This window comes from Myiozetetes cayanensis, unplaced genomic scaffold (assembly GCF_022539395.1).
Source record: "Myiozetetes cayanensis isolate MyiCay16 unplaced genomic scaffold, myiCay2020 scf3, whole genome shotgun sequence".
Taxonomy (NCBI): domain Eukaryota; kingdom Metazoa; phylum Chordata; class Aves; order Passeriformes; family Tyrannidae; genus Myiozetetes; species Myiozetetes cayanensis.
Window position 1 is genome coordinate 27,267,911 of NW_026087521.1, and position 14,355 is coordinate 27,282,265.

General features: G+C 34.7%; 1 protein-coding gene across 2 annotated transcripts in view; it reads left to right on the plus strand.

The window, feature by feature from the left end:
- The window catches only part of IMMP2L (inner mitochondrial membrane peptidase subunit 2), a 410,416-nt gene that overhangs the window by 249,055 nt on the left and 147,006 nt on the right, over nt 1-14,355 (plus strand). The window lies entirely within an intron of this gene.

Sequence of the window (14,355 nt, forward strand, 5' to 3'; positions counted from 1 at the left end):
CCATCTACAATATCCAATAATGGCTTGCAAGAAAGGCAGAAAAGTTCAGAACTTTGAGATTTAATCTAGGCATTAACCAGATTCTGCAATAACCACAGAATTTTACCTTTGTTAAGTCTGACAGATTTGTTTTATCCTTATCATCTTTGTTACCCATATAATACTTTATTTAGGCAAAGATCTGACTTCATTGTCATGCTAATTTTTTTCCACATGTTTTGTTAACCTTTTTAGATAGCTCACAACAATAATGGATCCGATCTGTAGGACTTAGAGATTAAGATGCTGAGAAAGGGAAAGGGAAGAAGGGTACTTAGGTGTAATTATTCAAGAAAGTTAATTTAAATTGTGTGGGAGGTAATCCTGGATTCGTCACTGGCTTGTTTTGATGAAGATATTGGTGTTGTGAATAGATACCACCTTTAGTTTTTTTCACTGATTTTTACTGTATTAAACAAAAGCCTTTGAAAACATCCAGAAATATTATCCACCGGGTGGTAAAAGATTTAGAATTTTTCTTCTTGATTTGTTACTTTGAAGTATTTATTTCCTAATCACCAGTATGATTAGTAGACACCTAACTTGGATGCATCATCTGAAATTAGACAAGTAAACTGAAGGTAAGAAGTGATATGTTTTGCTCAATCCTTCATAAATATATACTGTTATTAAAATAATAAAAAAATTAAAGAGTGCAATACAACGAGCAATCTACAAATAGTAACTATAAGCAGTAATGGAATATCCATAGAGTTTTTGTGTGCTAGAGATGATATTTTAATGTTAGTGAAACAGTGAAAACACCAGCACTGTTTCTTTGTTTTAACAGTCCTTAGATATCTTTCACCAGAATGGTGCTGGATATAAAAGTAACTAGAGATCTTTCAGGATAAAAATTGTTCCTGAAGCCTTTGTTTAAGAAGCTAAAACATAGATAAAATTATTATTTAAAAAAAAAAAAAAGGAAAGAAAAAAAAAAGCTAGCATTCTCCTTAATTTTCATCTTCATTTCTCATCTTCATTTTCTAGAAGATGGCTTTAGGCCTAAGTCTAAAGTACCTCACACTGAATAAGTTGAGGGGAATCAAATGTCCTACTTAGTAGTGTTGGTGGTATTCCATCCCAGCCTTTCATGCAATTTTATCTGAAATAGTATATTTGACATTCTTGTATTCAGAATTCTGGCCACTGCAATGTACCCACTCAGAAATATCCATAGGACAAATAAGAAGTTACATTTCTTGTACTTCCCTCCCTGCATGTCACTAATGTTTGTCCTTATGAGCAAAATAGAAGACATATTTAATAAGTTCACACATGGAGACATTTCAATAGATTGAATTATGTATAAAGTAGGCTAACAGAGCTTACTGTTGTTTTCCTTGTTTGGTATTGCATAAATTATTTTACTGAAAATAATAATTATTTTACTGAAAAAGTATTTTGCTGAAAACTGTTTTTGGTTTTCCTCAGTTTCCTCAGAGACTGTTTCTCTGTCCTCACTTCTTGCTAGTCCCAGTGTTTTCAGCTGGTTTTTTTTTTTATTGTTTTTAAAATTAACTCAATGAATTTTCATTGATTGAATTTTGAAAATTCACTCACAGCTATTAGTGGGTGTGGCCTGCAAAGTATCATTCAGTAGTTGTTTAGTTTGTGTAGAATATTTTTGATGTATTAATTGCTAATAGTGCAGAGATTATTGACCATGAAAGAAAATAATCAGTCATTTGTGGATACACCAAGGCTAGGTTAAAGCTCAAGCAGCAACAAGTTATAATTAGCTTTCATTTTATATTTTCTTTCTGATCCAATGAATATTCACCAAGGGAGTGATAATTTTAACTAAGTGATTTGTAGCTGGAGGGTAGCCAAATTAGTTTAACTCCAGGGATTGAATGCAAGTGACATGCAAGGGCAACACTAATATATTCACTGTGAAATTGGTGATCTGAATAAATATAAAAAGTAGTAGTCTGCCTGAATGTGTATGCCTTAATCATAAATCTCTTGATATTGGCTTAGAATGTTGATACTTTTGGATAAACTTTGCATATGAACAAATGCATGAGTGATCTTATTAAAGCTGCCTAGTGAATTTTCTGTATACTATGAAATTCTTGCCATGACATTTAGAAATGCAATTAACTAATAGAAGGGTGTAATGACAGAAGTTGTTTTTGCAGAAAAAGAATATATTTGTTTTGTTCAAATTTATTCTTAAAGGCATTAGTGGTAACTGTCTGTCTTAAAGATGCTTTACTGTGATATGTTGTTGGATGAAAATAAAACATCTGCACCCTACTTAAAACAATAGTGAAGGAATAATTCCCTTGTTTATTCCTAACTAGCAAGTCTGTGGTTTCAAATGCTGTAACATATTGTTGTATTCCCATTATGTTGCCAAAATTAATCAAGAGTCATTTGCTTGTCTATAGATTGTTCAGTTAGATCCCCAGGAGGTCTGAAACTCCCTTCTTCGGAAAAGTAGCATTTAAAATATCTTTATTTCCTTTCAGAAAAGTCTGCTTCAGGACCAATATGATTTATTTTTGGTAAAGTTTGTCTTGAAAATCACCTTTCAGATTCTGTTTGCAAATGTAAATTTCAAAAAAAACCCCAACAAACAACCTTTACCATAAGCTTTAAAAGTTGTGAATTAGTTTGTTTGGTTAAATTTTAAATCTTACACCACATTTGAAGACAAGGTTATGGGTTATAGTAGGATAGTTATTTACAGGATTCCTTGTTCTAATAATAAGGATTTCAAATGGAAACTGCAAGCTTGGTTTTGTCTTAGCTTCATCAGTGGAAGTTTTTCTACCATTTTTTTCTATGGGAGCAAAACCAAGTACAACTTTGTATTATCTAGAAATACAAATACTCCTAGAAAGGAGTACCATATTAGTTTGATTTTTTGTAGAAAGAAGCAAACTGTCTTCGATGTTTAGCATTAACAGTAGAAATCTGCCTATTTGGAGCTGAGGATCCAAAGTTCACACAGATAAGGAGCCTCTGTAATTTCATGCTGTTTGACTTTTGGTTTTTGAGTGCAACTAATTTACGGAGAATAGAGGCAAAATTCCCGTTCTCATTCTTCTCAATCCTTTTATAATTAACAAAACAGAAGATTTACTAATTTTTCTTTTTATCATTGCTAATTAGGATTATCTGTGCATTCTGGTGATTTCATGTGCTGTTGAAAATCTTTTCAAGTTGCAAATTCAATTTCACATATTTTTAGTATTGCAGAAAAATTTTATGTCTGTTGGTTTCTGCCATGTCCTTTTGTTTCCCATTCTGCCAAGCAGAATTTCACTGTACCTCAAAGTTAGAAAAAAAAGCTGATTTAAATGCAAGTTCTCAGTAAGTAGTATCTTTGCAGAAGGGAAAAATGTAGGCAGTTGCTGTTATGTGGAAAAAAAGAAAGATATTTACTGCAGTGAAACTAAGAAAACAAAAAGTTACACTGAAAAAGAAAACACTTTCATCAGAAGCCTTGTACTAAACCTCAGTGAGAAAGGAGAGGCAATATGACTTCTTTTGAGGCATAATTTCACCCTTTCACTTAGAAGACTTACTTGGTTAGAATTCAATATTTTCACATGTTCAATCCCATTACTAAATGCAGTCAAGGTGTTATTATTTGACAAGAGTTTTATTCAGAAATCACATTAGTATTTCCAGTTGCAATTAATTTTTGTGACGTTCTTGCTAAAATACTTGATATTGGATGTTATCAAGCAGCTTGGAGTCCTGAAGAAGATGATGCAAGAAGTAGCAGACAGAGACTTCTGAAAGGAATCACAATTGAATTTTCTGGGAGATAGTAGTCAGAATACTCTGTTGGTAAATAAGTAGATAGGGTTTTGATTATGTTTTCTCAGTAATAAAATAAGAACATGGGAGAACAGAAACATTCTTTAACTATTGTTATTTTAGATGACAAAAAAATCAATGTTCATATTCCATGCACTTGGTTAAGAGAAGATATGGCTCTTCCTAACATCTTCCCACATTGCCTGTGTTTGGAAATAGTAGGTGTATGCTGATGAAGAGGAGGCCTACAGGGGTTGACTTTCACCTGAGGAGAAGTAGGACATAATGCATTTGAGCTATTTTCCTTGCTCCAGAGCAGGAGCGGGTTGCTGTGCTGGTACTCTAGCTTTATGCTTGCTTTGGGGAATTTCATGGGAAATTCCCAGAAGCACAACTGACAGGACAGAGTAATTGTTGCTCTCCTGTGTCTCCAATGGGAATGGGGCTAGGCAGATAATTTGTTTTTTAATATGAATATCATTCCACAGCCCTAGATATCAGTGGGCCTATTTATGTGATTGTACCTTTGCTGGAAGACAGTTATTAGCACAGTTGAATAGATTGTGAAAAGTGTATTTGGTCTACACTTCATATCAAGGCAGTTTGACAAAGTGAGCTTCTATATAAACAGTGATTCATTGCATACGTCTCTGGAATATCCATTGCAATGAAACTTACAATTTTTAATGATGGCATTACTTTCTTTAGGTATTTAAGTGTAGTTTGATACTCTCTATTTTACAAAAACTTGAAAACAGTAATATGTGATTTTTCAGCTCAAAAAATCTGCTGTGAAGTTACTTGTGTAAACAATAGGTTTGTTTGCAGTAGGATATTGTATATAAGTTATTTGTCAAATCTGTTTATTCCGAGAGGATTTTACTTCAACAAGTATTATTCAAAGTGAGAAAATCTATTTAGAACTGTCTCATTGACTTGTGTAATCTGCTAAATCACCTCTGGCCACAACGGCCATTTATTGCTACAGTAAGTAGTGTTAAAATATCCCCTCTCCCACATTTAAGAGCAGAGAGCTCAGTCTAAATCTCCACTTAAGTTAGAGAAAGAATGAATTGCCCTTCCTCTTAGAAAAAAGTAAACTGAAAGGAAACCATTTTGGAAGTGTAAGACTACAGATTTCCTTGTATTAATTACAGAGAAGAAAAAAGAGCATAACCTCTTCCCAACTGTAGTCTGCAATCAGACTCCTTTTAAGGCTTAATGAAGCAGAGTACTTGAAAACAGCAGGAGTGTAGCTGGATGAGTGAGTATGTTGGTGATCTGAGACAGAGTGTTGTTAAGCTCTACACAAATGATGATGAACTCAGTTATTGATGCAGGAGGCTATCAGGACCTATTCCTTCCCCTGCTGTTACCATAATTATCATGTCTCATGATGGCCAAATAGGCAATAACACTTGGTAGATAACAGGCTCTGGTTTCTAGTAAATGTGTTCACTTTTAACTTTGCTAACCAACTAGAATAAACCAAACCTCAAAATTGCTTAAGCTGATTTAACCAAGGACTGTGTTTGTCTGAGTGTAATCAGAAAGTTTTAAGGAATTGAGTTATAGAAATTAAAAAACTTGCTATCCCTCTACAATAGTTGCTGCGCTCAGTGGTAATTAAAAACAAAACAAAACATCAAAGCTCAAAACAAAGCACCACTACCCCCAACATTTTTGTAACTAGTTTTGTGAGTGCTGTTAGTTACTGATTTCCAACCAAAGCTTGTAAATTCTCACTGATGTTTCGTGGCTTCATAAATCACCCCAGCTGTAATTGTCTAGCCATACCAGCATCTCCAGTTTCTGCATGATAAAACTATTTCTGCCCTTCAGTCCTTCTGTTCATCATCCCACAATTTAGTGAAGCTGTCTCCTGCCCACTCACAGGCTAACTTTTAGCATGTGGTTGCTCATTGCCTCACACAGATGTCAAAACCTGTGAAGCTTCCTCTTCTCTGCTCAAAGTAGCAATTTCCTTTCTTGCCCTGAGCTGCTTATCTAGTTTTTAGAATGATCTTACAGAAGCAATTGTTTTACTCAACACATGGAAACTTTCATTTGTTTGTCATCCTCAAGGGATACCTGTTTCTGTCACACAGAGAAGAATCAAGAACATGCATGGAAATTAACTTGTTAAACTGGTTTAAACTCATCTACATTTGGGAATTTGCATTTGTTTAATTAAAGTAATTAAAAATTTATTTCAGTTATGTTGAAGCCACTTTGTCATTGCTAATCAGGTCTTTGTAGTGCTTTAGTGCTATATGAATTAAGACAAAGGCACTCTGGCTTAGTGGGTGGCCTGACAGCTTAGAGTTGAAACTACAAACCCTCAGGGTATAATGGGAACAGGCAAGAAAAGAGGGGATGCAGGGAGCAGGGAACAATTGGGTGGCAGACCTTGGGGACAGGGCTGCAGCCCCTGCAAAAAAATAATTTTTGTTGTAAGTACTCCTTTTAAAAGAGTGTTTAAGGCCCTGCTCTGTCCCCTCAAATGAATGTACACATTTCTTGTATGGGAATGTGTAGTGCTGCAACATGGAGGAGCTGTGGGCTCCCTCAGGGTAAAGAGGCCTTACAGAGACATCTGGATAGCCCAGGGAGCTGGGCAGTCACCTACTGCCAGATTCGCCGTCTAGGACAGGGGAATCCTGGTTATTCATACAAACATAGGGGAAGGAGATGCTGGAGAGAACCCCCACAGACAGAGATCTGGGGGTCCTGATCGACAACAAGTTGAATATAAGACAGCAGTGGAAGCTGGGAGGTCCAACCGTGTCCTGGGGAGCATCAGGCAAAGCATCACCAGCTGGTCAAGGGAGGGGATTGTCCTGCTCTGCTCTGCACTGGTGCGGCCTCACCTTAAAAACTGTGTGCAGTTTTGGAGATAGTCAGCTATTGGAGAGTATCCAAAGGAGGGCAGTGAAGACGGTGAAGGGCCTTGAGGGGAAGCTGTATGAGGAGTGGCTGAGGTCATTTGGTCTGTTCCGTCTGGAGAAGAGGAGACTGATGGGAGACCTCATTGCAGTTACAACTTCCTTGTCCATACTTTATGAAAGAGAAGTATAATAAAGAATGTTCAAATATTTATTATTTCAGTGAATGCATTGACTGGACTAACCCAACTGTGGAGTTGGTTGCCCTTTGTAGAGACACATGTAGGTGTGCCAGCAGTACAGGACTTCCTTGCCCTTGTGAATGAATTGGCATGCCTTTCGTGGGGGACTAGGGATCAAGGGACCTTGCTATTCGCTGCATTCAGAGAGTTAACACTGCCTAATCTTGGCAAAGACACACTTAGGAAATTTTAATGGAAGAGCAGCTTTCAGTTTTTTTTCCTACTCCAGGCTGACAAATAGGCAGGAATTTGAGGGATTCCCATTTTGTTTCTGTATGATAGATTCGTACCACAAACATCCTTGCCTGCTGAGCACTCCTTTCCTGTCACTAGTTGTTTTGCTGCTGGTGACTCATCTTGACAACTTGAACTGATCATAACTTAAAGGAGAGAAATATCTTATGTTCCAAATGTGACAACTATTTTTTAATAGCATTTTGGTTGTGTTCCAGTTATTCATTTGTAAAGCTTAGTCTTTGCGAACAGTCATTGCATACTATTTGCACAGAAGACTTGAATAGCATAGATAAGTGCACTGGTAGCTCATCAAACACTATAACTCATGAATGTTAGTCATATTGTCACTTAGTGCTTTGAATGTACAGAGAGTTACATAAGCAGTAAGTCTTAGTATTGCTATTTCTCAGTTACAAAGCCCCTTAACCTAATCCTACTGTTTCTGAATTATGATATGCATTAAAGAAATCTCATAGACACAGTTTTATGCTCATGCAGAGCTTCGTTCAGAGAAGTAAAGGTTATCTTGGTATCATCATGACTTCGACAGCTTTACTACCATACCGCTTTCTAAATATATTGCCAGCTTGAATTTTAAGGAACTGTGTTAGTAACCATTTCTGTAGAGATGCGTCATTTGAAGCATATATGCAAAAGCTATCCTTAGATTTTGAGCCAAAAGTATGCAGTTATTTTCTCAAAACACTATAGCATACAGCTTAAATACATTCCAATATATATTTTTTGATTTTTGACTCCAAAAAGTACCAATCAGGAATGGGTGGTAGAATATAATTTAGAGAATCAAAAGGAAAATGTTAGATTTTTCTAATCAATAAATTTGTCATGTGGTAGGAACCAGTGTTGCAAAGAGCTGTATGATTTCCCACAGTTTTTACTCTTGATATTTGGCTGTTCATCACCAAGCAATTTGTATTGTTGTTCTTGATTTCTTACAGTAAGAGTACGAAAGGGCTTTAAAGCAGATGCGTTAAAGTTTGTGTTTCAAACCTGTTTTGGATATACCATATACATATGGCTTAAGCTTAGAATGGCAAAGGCAATAATGCCAAGTTTTAATTAGCTGAATTAATCTTTTTTGGGCTTCTAATTGATATTCTGTGTCAACAGGGCCCAGTAAAAATAGTGACTCTTAACACACTGAAGAATTTGTCAATACTGTCTGAAAGATGCAGAATGATGCGTAAACAACATATTTAAAATATTTAATGGTAGAGCCAGTAGAATGGTAGATTACATATTTTAAATATTCAATAGTAGAGCCAGTAGAATTTCTGAAAAGGTTTGTTAATCCCATATCGTATCTTGCATTTCTTCCTCCCATGTTTTCATCCTGCTAATACTGGCAAAATTTCCAGTCACTAAAAAGTAAAGAATTACTTTCTCCCATACTAGTTTCTGACACAAGCTTGTATCATCAATTCTTCTAGCTTGCATTTTACTTTGCTATCTTTCTGTTTTCTGTGAGAAACGTTCTCCTGTTTTTTTTTCTAGAAGACTTTCTGAAATAAAGAAAGTATCTTTAAAAAAATGCAATGGATCAATAGGTTAAAAAGAAACTTAAGGCACAAAAATTTGGAGTTTTATTAAAACTAGAATTCACTTTATTTTTCATGGATACACTCTGAAAAAGAAAAAAAAGAAGATACAAAAATTATTAATAACTTGTTTGAACTTTTGCCCCATGGGTAAAGGGAGAAGAGTGAGGAATCAATCCTCAGAATATGTAAAAAGTGTCTGTAGAGTTTAGATCATTATTTCCCTTTCCTTTTTGTCTCTTCTGCCAACCTCTCTCTTTTCTGGCAATATTCTGAGCAGCATATCACTTGGAGAATAAGGTGACAGGGACCTTCTGTGGGAAGCTGTCGCACAGGATTGGGTTTGACAGGCTGGATGGGGCTAAGACGGGTTTGTTACTGACTGAGACTGGAGAATTCATTTTGGGTAGAATAACCAGAGCGGACTGTAGCGTGGGAAGAGCTGGAAAGTGAGTGTGCAGATCAAACGCTGGGGTTGTGTATACAATTGAATAAGTGAGGAGAGGTGGTTGGCCTTCACTGAGAGGGGAACATTACGTAAAAACTTATAAATGGCTTTGTATGAAGGGAAAAAACCCTATAAGTACAATTTTTTTAATCGTTTATGCTGTACACTGTTGGTGACACTTCTTATTTATTTAATCTTTCCTTCTTAACATCTGAAGTAAATTTATTTCCCATCATGCAAGAGAAGAAGTGTCTTACAGTTCAGAATCCTAAAAATCTCATGACAAAATGGGACAACATAGGGCATGGGTTTATTCTTGACAGATTCTTCCAAGCTCAAGTAGTCATACCTCTCAGAGCAATATCCTCAGTTATTGTGTGGGGTTCCTTCTGCTTTCTGTGAAAGCACAGAAGTAGAGGATGATACAATTAGTATCAAATGGAGCACAATGCTTGATGATCTGCTGACACAGAAGATCAGGTTTTGGCATAGAATCTCATGTGGAAAAATACTCCCTATTAAATTTTTCATTGCTGCTCTTTGCCAAATCCTCATAAGCAGGTCATAATTCCTATTACTACAAGGATTTTTGTCAAAGCAGACAATCTATGGTTAATTCAGTCTGATGTCATCTGCAAGATAGACACCCGTAGGTAATTGTAGGCATCTTTCTTCAAATCTTATCTAAGCTAAAAGCAGAAGTTGTGAAGAAAAAAAAAGCCCAACCTTAGGTTGGTTTCTTTTTATTGTGGGAGGTTTTAGCTGTGTCCAGTTGTCTTATTACTGTTCTTTTTTGTAAGCATATTTAAAAAACTGCAAATAGCATTTTGTAACTGTGGGTTTGTTTTGCTAATGTTGGTTCTCACTTTTTTCATGTATTCTTTTACAAAAAATACTACGTTTTCAACTATATAAATAAGTTATCCTTAGAAGCACTTTCTATTTTTGAAGTGTTAGTTTATGATACAAATGTATACAAGTTCCAGTGAATTTAATGTTGCAGTCTAGAAATAATTTATGTCTTTGTGTGCTTATTGAGCATATGAAAATCTTTAGTATTTTATCCTAAATAATTTTTTTAATTACCAGAAATATAGATACAAAATTCTTTCTTAGTTAAGCCTGTCTTAACCTCTTATTACTTGGTAGAGAATTTATTTTGATTTTCTGTGTCAAAAATATGGAAAAAGTACATATATTGCATGCAGCATTATTTAAAAAAAATGATTACAAATAATTCCAAAGCCAAGACTTCTACTGGCCTTTGTAGAGAACTTTCAAATTGTTGTTTTGTGTTTTTTCTGTGAATTTATGTTCACATATCTCTACTCTTAAACATCTTTTTACTAAGGAAGTGTATTACAACTATTTTAACACTATACATTATATCGTTATTGGTCTTTCCTTTACCTCACCAGTAGTACTTGTTTTCTTGTGTTATTTGAAAAAAATCTGCTGCAGATCCTTATAAGGTAGAAGAAACAATATTTCTAAGCAGTTTTTCTTTAATCATTTAATATTAAGTTGTCTAGACTAAGCTGGTGTCTGATTTCTTTTGTAGTCATTGAGGAGATACTCCTTCGGAGGCTGAGTCATCCCACTTTAATTGTTACTTTCTGTGCACTGACTATAACAGACTTAACTCACCTGGAAGGCTTAGTTTCTTGACTGTAGCTGTGGTTAAATTTGAGAAAATATCAAGCTACTTAGAATTAGAAAGAGATTTTCTCAACAGGTGCTTGAAATGGCAATAAAAAAGTTTAAAAAGCAATGGGCTGATGAAGTTTTAAGTGATTCTGAAGGTAGACAATAACTTTGACTTCTTCAAAATCATAGTTTTGTTTACTAAATATTGTGTTAATCCTATCTGACATGCTGAACTTGATCTCCAGGAGAGACAGTGTGAGAACCAGGCTTCTTAATGTTTAACTTTCTTTTGAGATAACTTTGGTTCCTAGGTCTCTGGTATTTTTAACAACTAAAATGCATCTTGTACTTTATTTAATACTTGTGGGGGTGTTGTATAATTAGAAAACTTTTCTGGAATCCCATCAGAAAATAATAATGATTGAAAAATGCTGCACAATGTGTGGTATGTAGATACAATTGCCATCATTAGGTTAGCAACAAAATTTAGTTTTGTATGCTTATAAAAGTGCCACTGAACACAGATCTAATCCCAGAATCAAAGAAAGTATAGAAGAGTAACTTGCAGCATGTAAGATTCTTTAATATAAGCATTATTTTAGAATCATACTGACAGATAATGTATAGATAAAATAGGTTATTTCTATCTAATATCCCATGAGAATGATTTGATTACATTTTGTATTTTTCTGTGGCTTTCCCTATGTTGTCTGTTGAAACAGAAGTAAGTCATATTTTATTTCCGTTACAGACTAGAATATTTGGGCAGTTACAGTAAAGATGAAATATGTTTCCTATGCTACAGCATAATGTTAATGAAACAATTACTGTTGTTGACTTAAGCATAGAAGCCCAGATAATCTCATTCCTAGATCATGCTAACTTCCTATTTGATACATAAATATTTCTATGTATGCTGCCGAAGTCAAAGGCTAAGTTACAGGTTTTCAACCCTTTCAAAAAAGGTGAAGGTAAGGTGAAATGGCCTGTTAAAACAGCAAGTAATTAACTGAGTCCCTCTGTTAACAGGAAGGTCAAGTGCACATAACTGTTGTGATTACACAGTCTGCATTACAAGCAGCTGAGTCATTTAACCTGAAAGTGGTTAGATTGGTAGGCTGAGAAACAATTAAATGAGATTTTACTTCAAAGAAGTAGCTATACTTCCAAGTTACTATACTATTTTGAGTTTTTTTCAAAGTGACTTGTCATGCTGTTTTGCAGTACCAAGTAGTTTTATTGATGTGAAACATTTTATTTAGAGTTTTTGGTCATCTTATTTTAATTTTTTTTTTCTTGCCTTACTTTAGCTAACTGGCTGAACTTTTAAAGTCATAATTTCTAATGGAGATTTATTTAATTTTTTTTTTTTTTTTACTTGTTCTTGTACATAATTCTGCAAGTTTGCCAGATCCACAATTTTGATTGTTGGATCCAAAGTGTAGAAAGGCTTCTTTAATTTTGTAATGTAGGAATTATACATCTAGTTTACACTGGGGAGAGTCCGTAATGATGTCCTGGTGAAGATCAAATTATTTGCAATAATAAATAATTTCAACATCTATGAAAATCTGATACTCCTAATGTCTCGTCTAAGAGTGAGGTTGCAACTATGTAGCATGCTGAAGATATGCCAGGGAAAATTCAGTAAAACCAAAATAGTTGTTTGGCAGTGAGCGATTTTGCTTTTTAACAGAAGTTTGACTAAGAAACAACGTGGAGTTAAATTAAGAATTACAGTATGTTATTAGAAGTACAGTTTTCCTCATATTTTTAATTACTTCTTTGTACATATTTTCCACTGGAGATGCTGAGCAAATCAAGCATTACCAGAACTTATGCCAAACCAGGTGCTGCAACTGCTGTCTTTAAGTACTTATTTTGTAAATTATGGATGAAAAATGGTGATTATTCATAATGTTTCACTCAATCACTATTTCCTAGGACTGGGGTTTGCTTCTTCAAATTTAGTCCAAAGGAAATCCAAGAGCAACTGAGGAATGGTTTTTACTGCTTTCATTGTCTGTTAATGTCAAAATTACATGTGATTTCTTCATAATATTCCTGTTTGAAAAAATTGCTAATCTAATCTGCTTCACTTCCTTTAAAGTTATAACACAGTTTAAGGTCAAATCTGGCTCAAACATTAGGACTAACAGGAAAGCATGGACTCAAACAACTTTTGTAGTGTGAAATACCATTTGAAAAATGCCTGTTTAGCACTTAAAGAGGATGAAAGACAAAGGAGAAAATGCAAATGATTTCAAGACTTGCAATAGTTTTCCAGTATTTAAAACTGGAAGAGAAGGGTCTTAGAAATGTCTTATGTGAGCAAAATCATCATATGACTTATTTATCTTTCTATTAGTAGAAGCTAAAATACACTGAAGGTCAAATTCAGAAATAGGTTTTGTCTAGAAAACCTGGTATGTTACATCAGTAAAATTACAAAACAACTAGATAGCTATAATTTTGATACAGGCTATAATATAGATATTTACTTTCTTCAAGAATTCTGTTTACTAGCACATAATATCTTGTTTGAGAAACTTGCCTTTAATGGACTTGATGTGGGACGTTTGTTAGACAGATCATAAACAGGCTCAGTTCCACACTGAAGATGTACATATGGTTGGAGACACATCTGTGAATGGTAATATTGCCAGCAGACTGCTATGTCATCCAAAGCTAGGCACTTGTTTTGTCAATTTTCTTCATAATCATTGGCTAAGTATGCAAGCAATGCAGAGGTAGACAGGATACCGTGATATTACAGCATTACCTGAATCACATTGTTAGTGTTCACAAAAACGCTTTATGGAATGAGAAGTGAAAGTAGTAATCAAAACTTTGTGGTTTAGTTGTTTTAGCAAGCAGTTTACTGAGAGAAGGTTTAATTGTCACTTTTTTTACCTTTCAACACCAGCTCCTAGAATGAAAAGGATGAGCTTGTTGCCTGACTATGCAAAAACAAATGGAATATTAAGAAATAGGAAAGAAATTTTGGTTTGAGACAGCAAATAAAGATAGATTACTCTACTTTTTTATTAACTATAGTAATATTCCAACCTAAATAATACTAGGTTTCCATGTGTGCCAAGAAGAAAATGAAGGAGTTGGAAGTAAAGTAACAGAAGTGGTTCCAGAATTGGAAACCTGTGTACTAAGAAGTTTAAGGAATTCTAGCTGATGAATCCAAGAGAAATTTAAGAATAACTGTTCTCTCTGAATCTTTCTGCATGAAGAAGAAATAAGATTTGGAGGGTTTCTCTGCCTTGGAGGAGAAGGCATGATATTGAAGTAGGATAAATTCAATTTTGAATGCAGAGGCAATTTCCTAACAGCAAGGATAGTTAAACTTTGGAGTAATTTCTCTGAATGTTAGTCTCATTGTCACTCAGAGTGTTGGAAACATGATATCATAACTTTCTTTAAAAAAGCTTTATAATAGAATTAGGTACTGTCCAAAAAACACAGAAAAGATGGAAATCTGTGGGCTACAACTGTTAATTAGGATGATC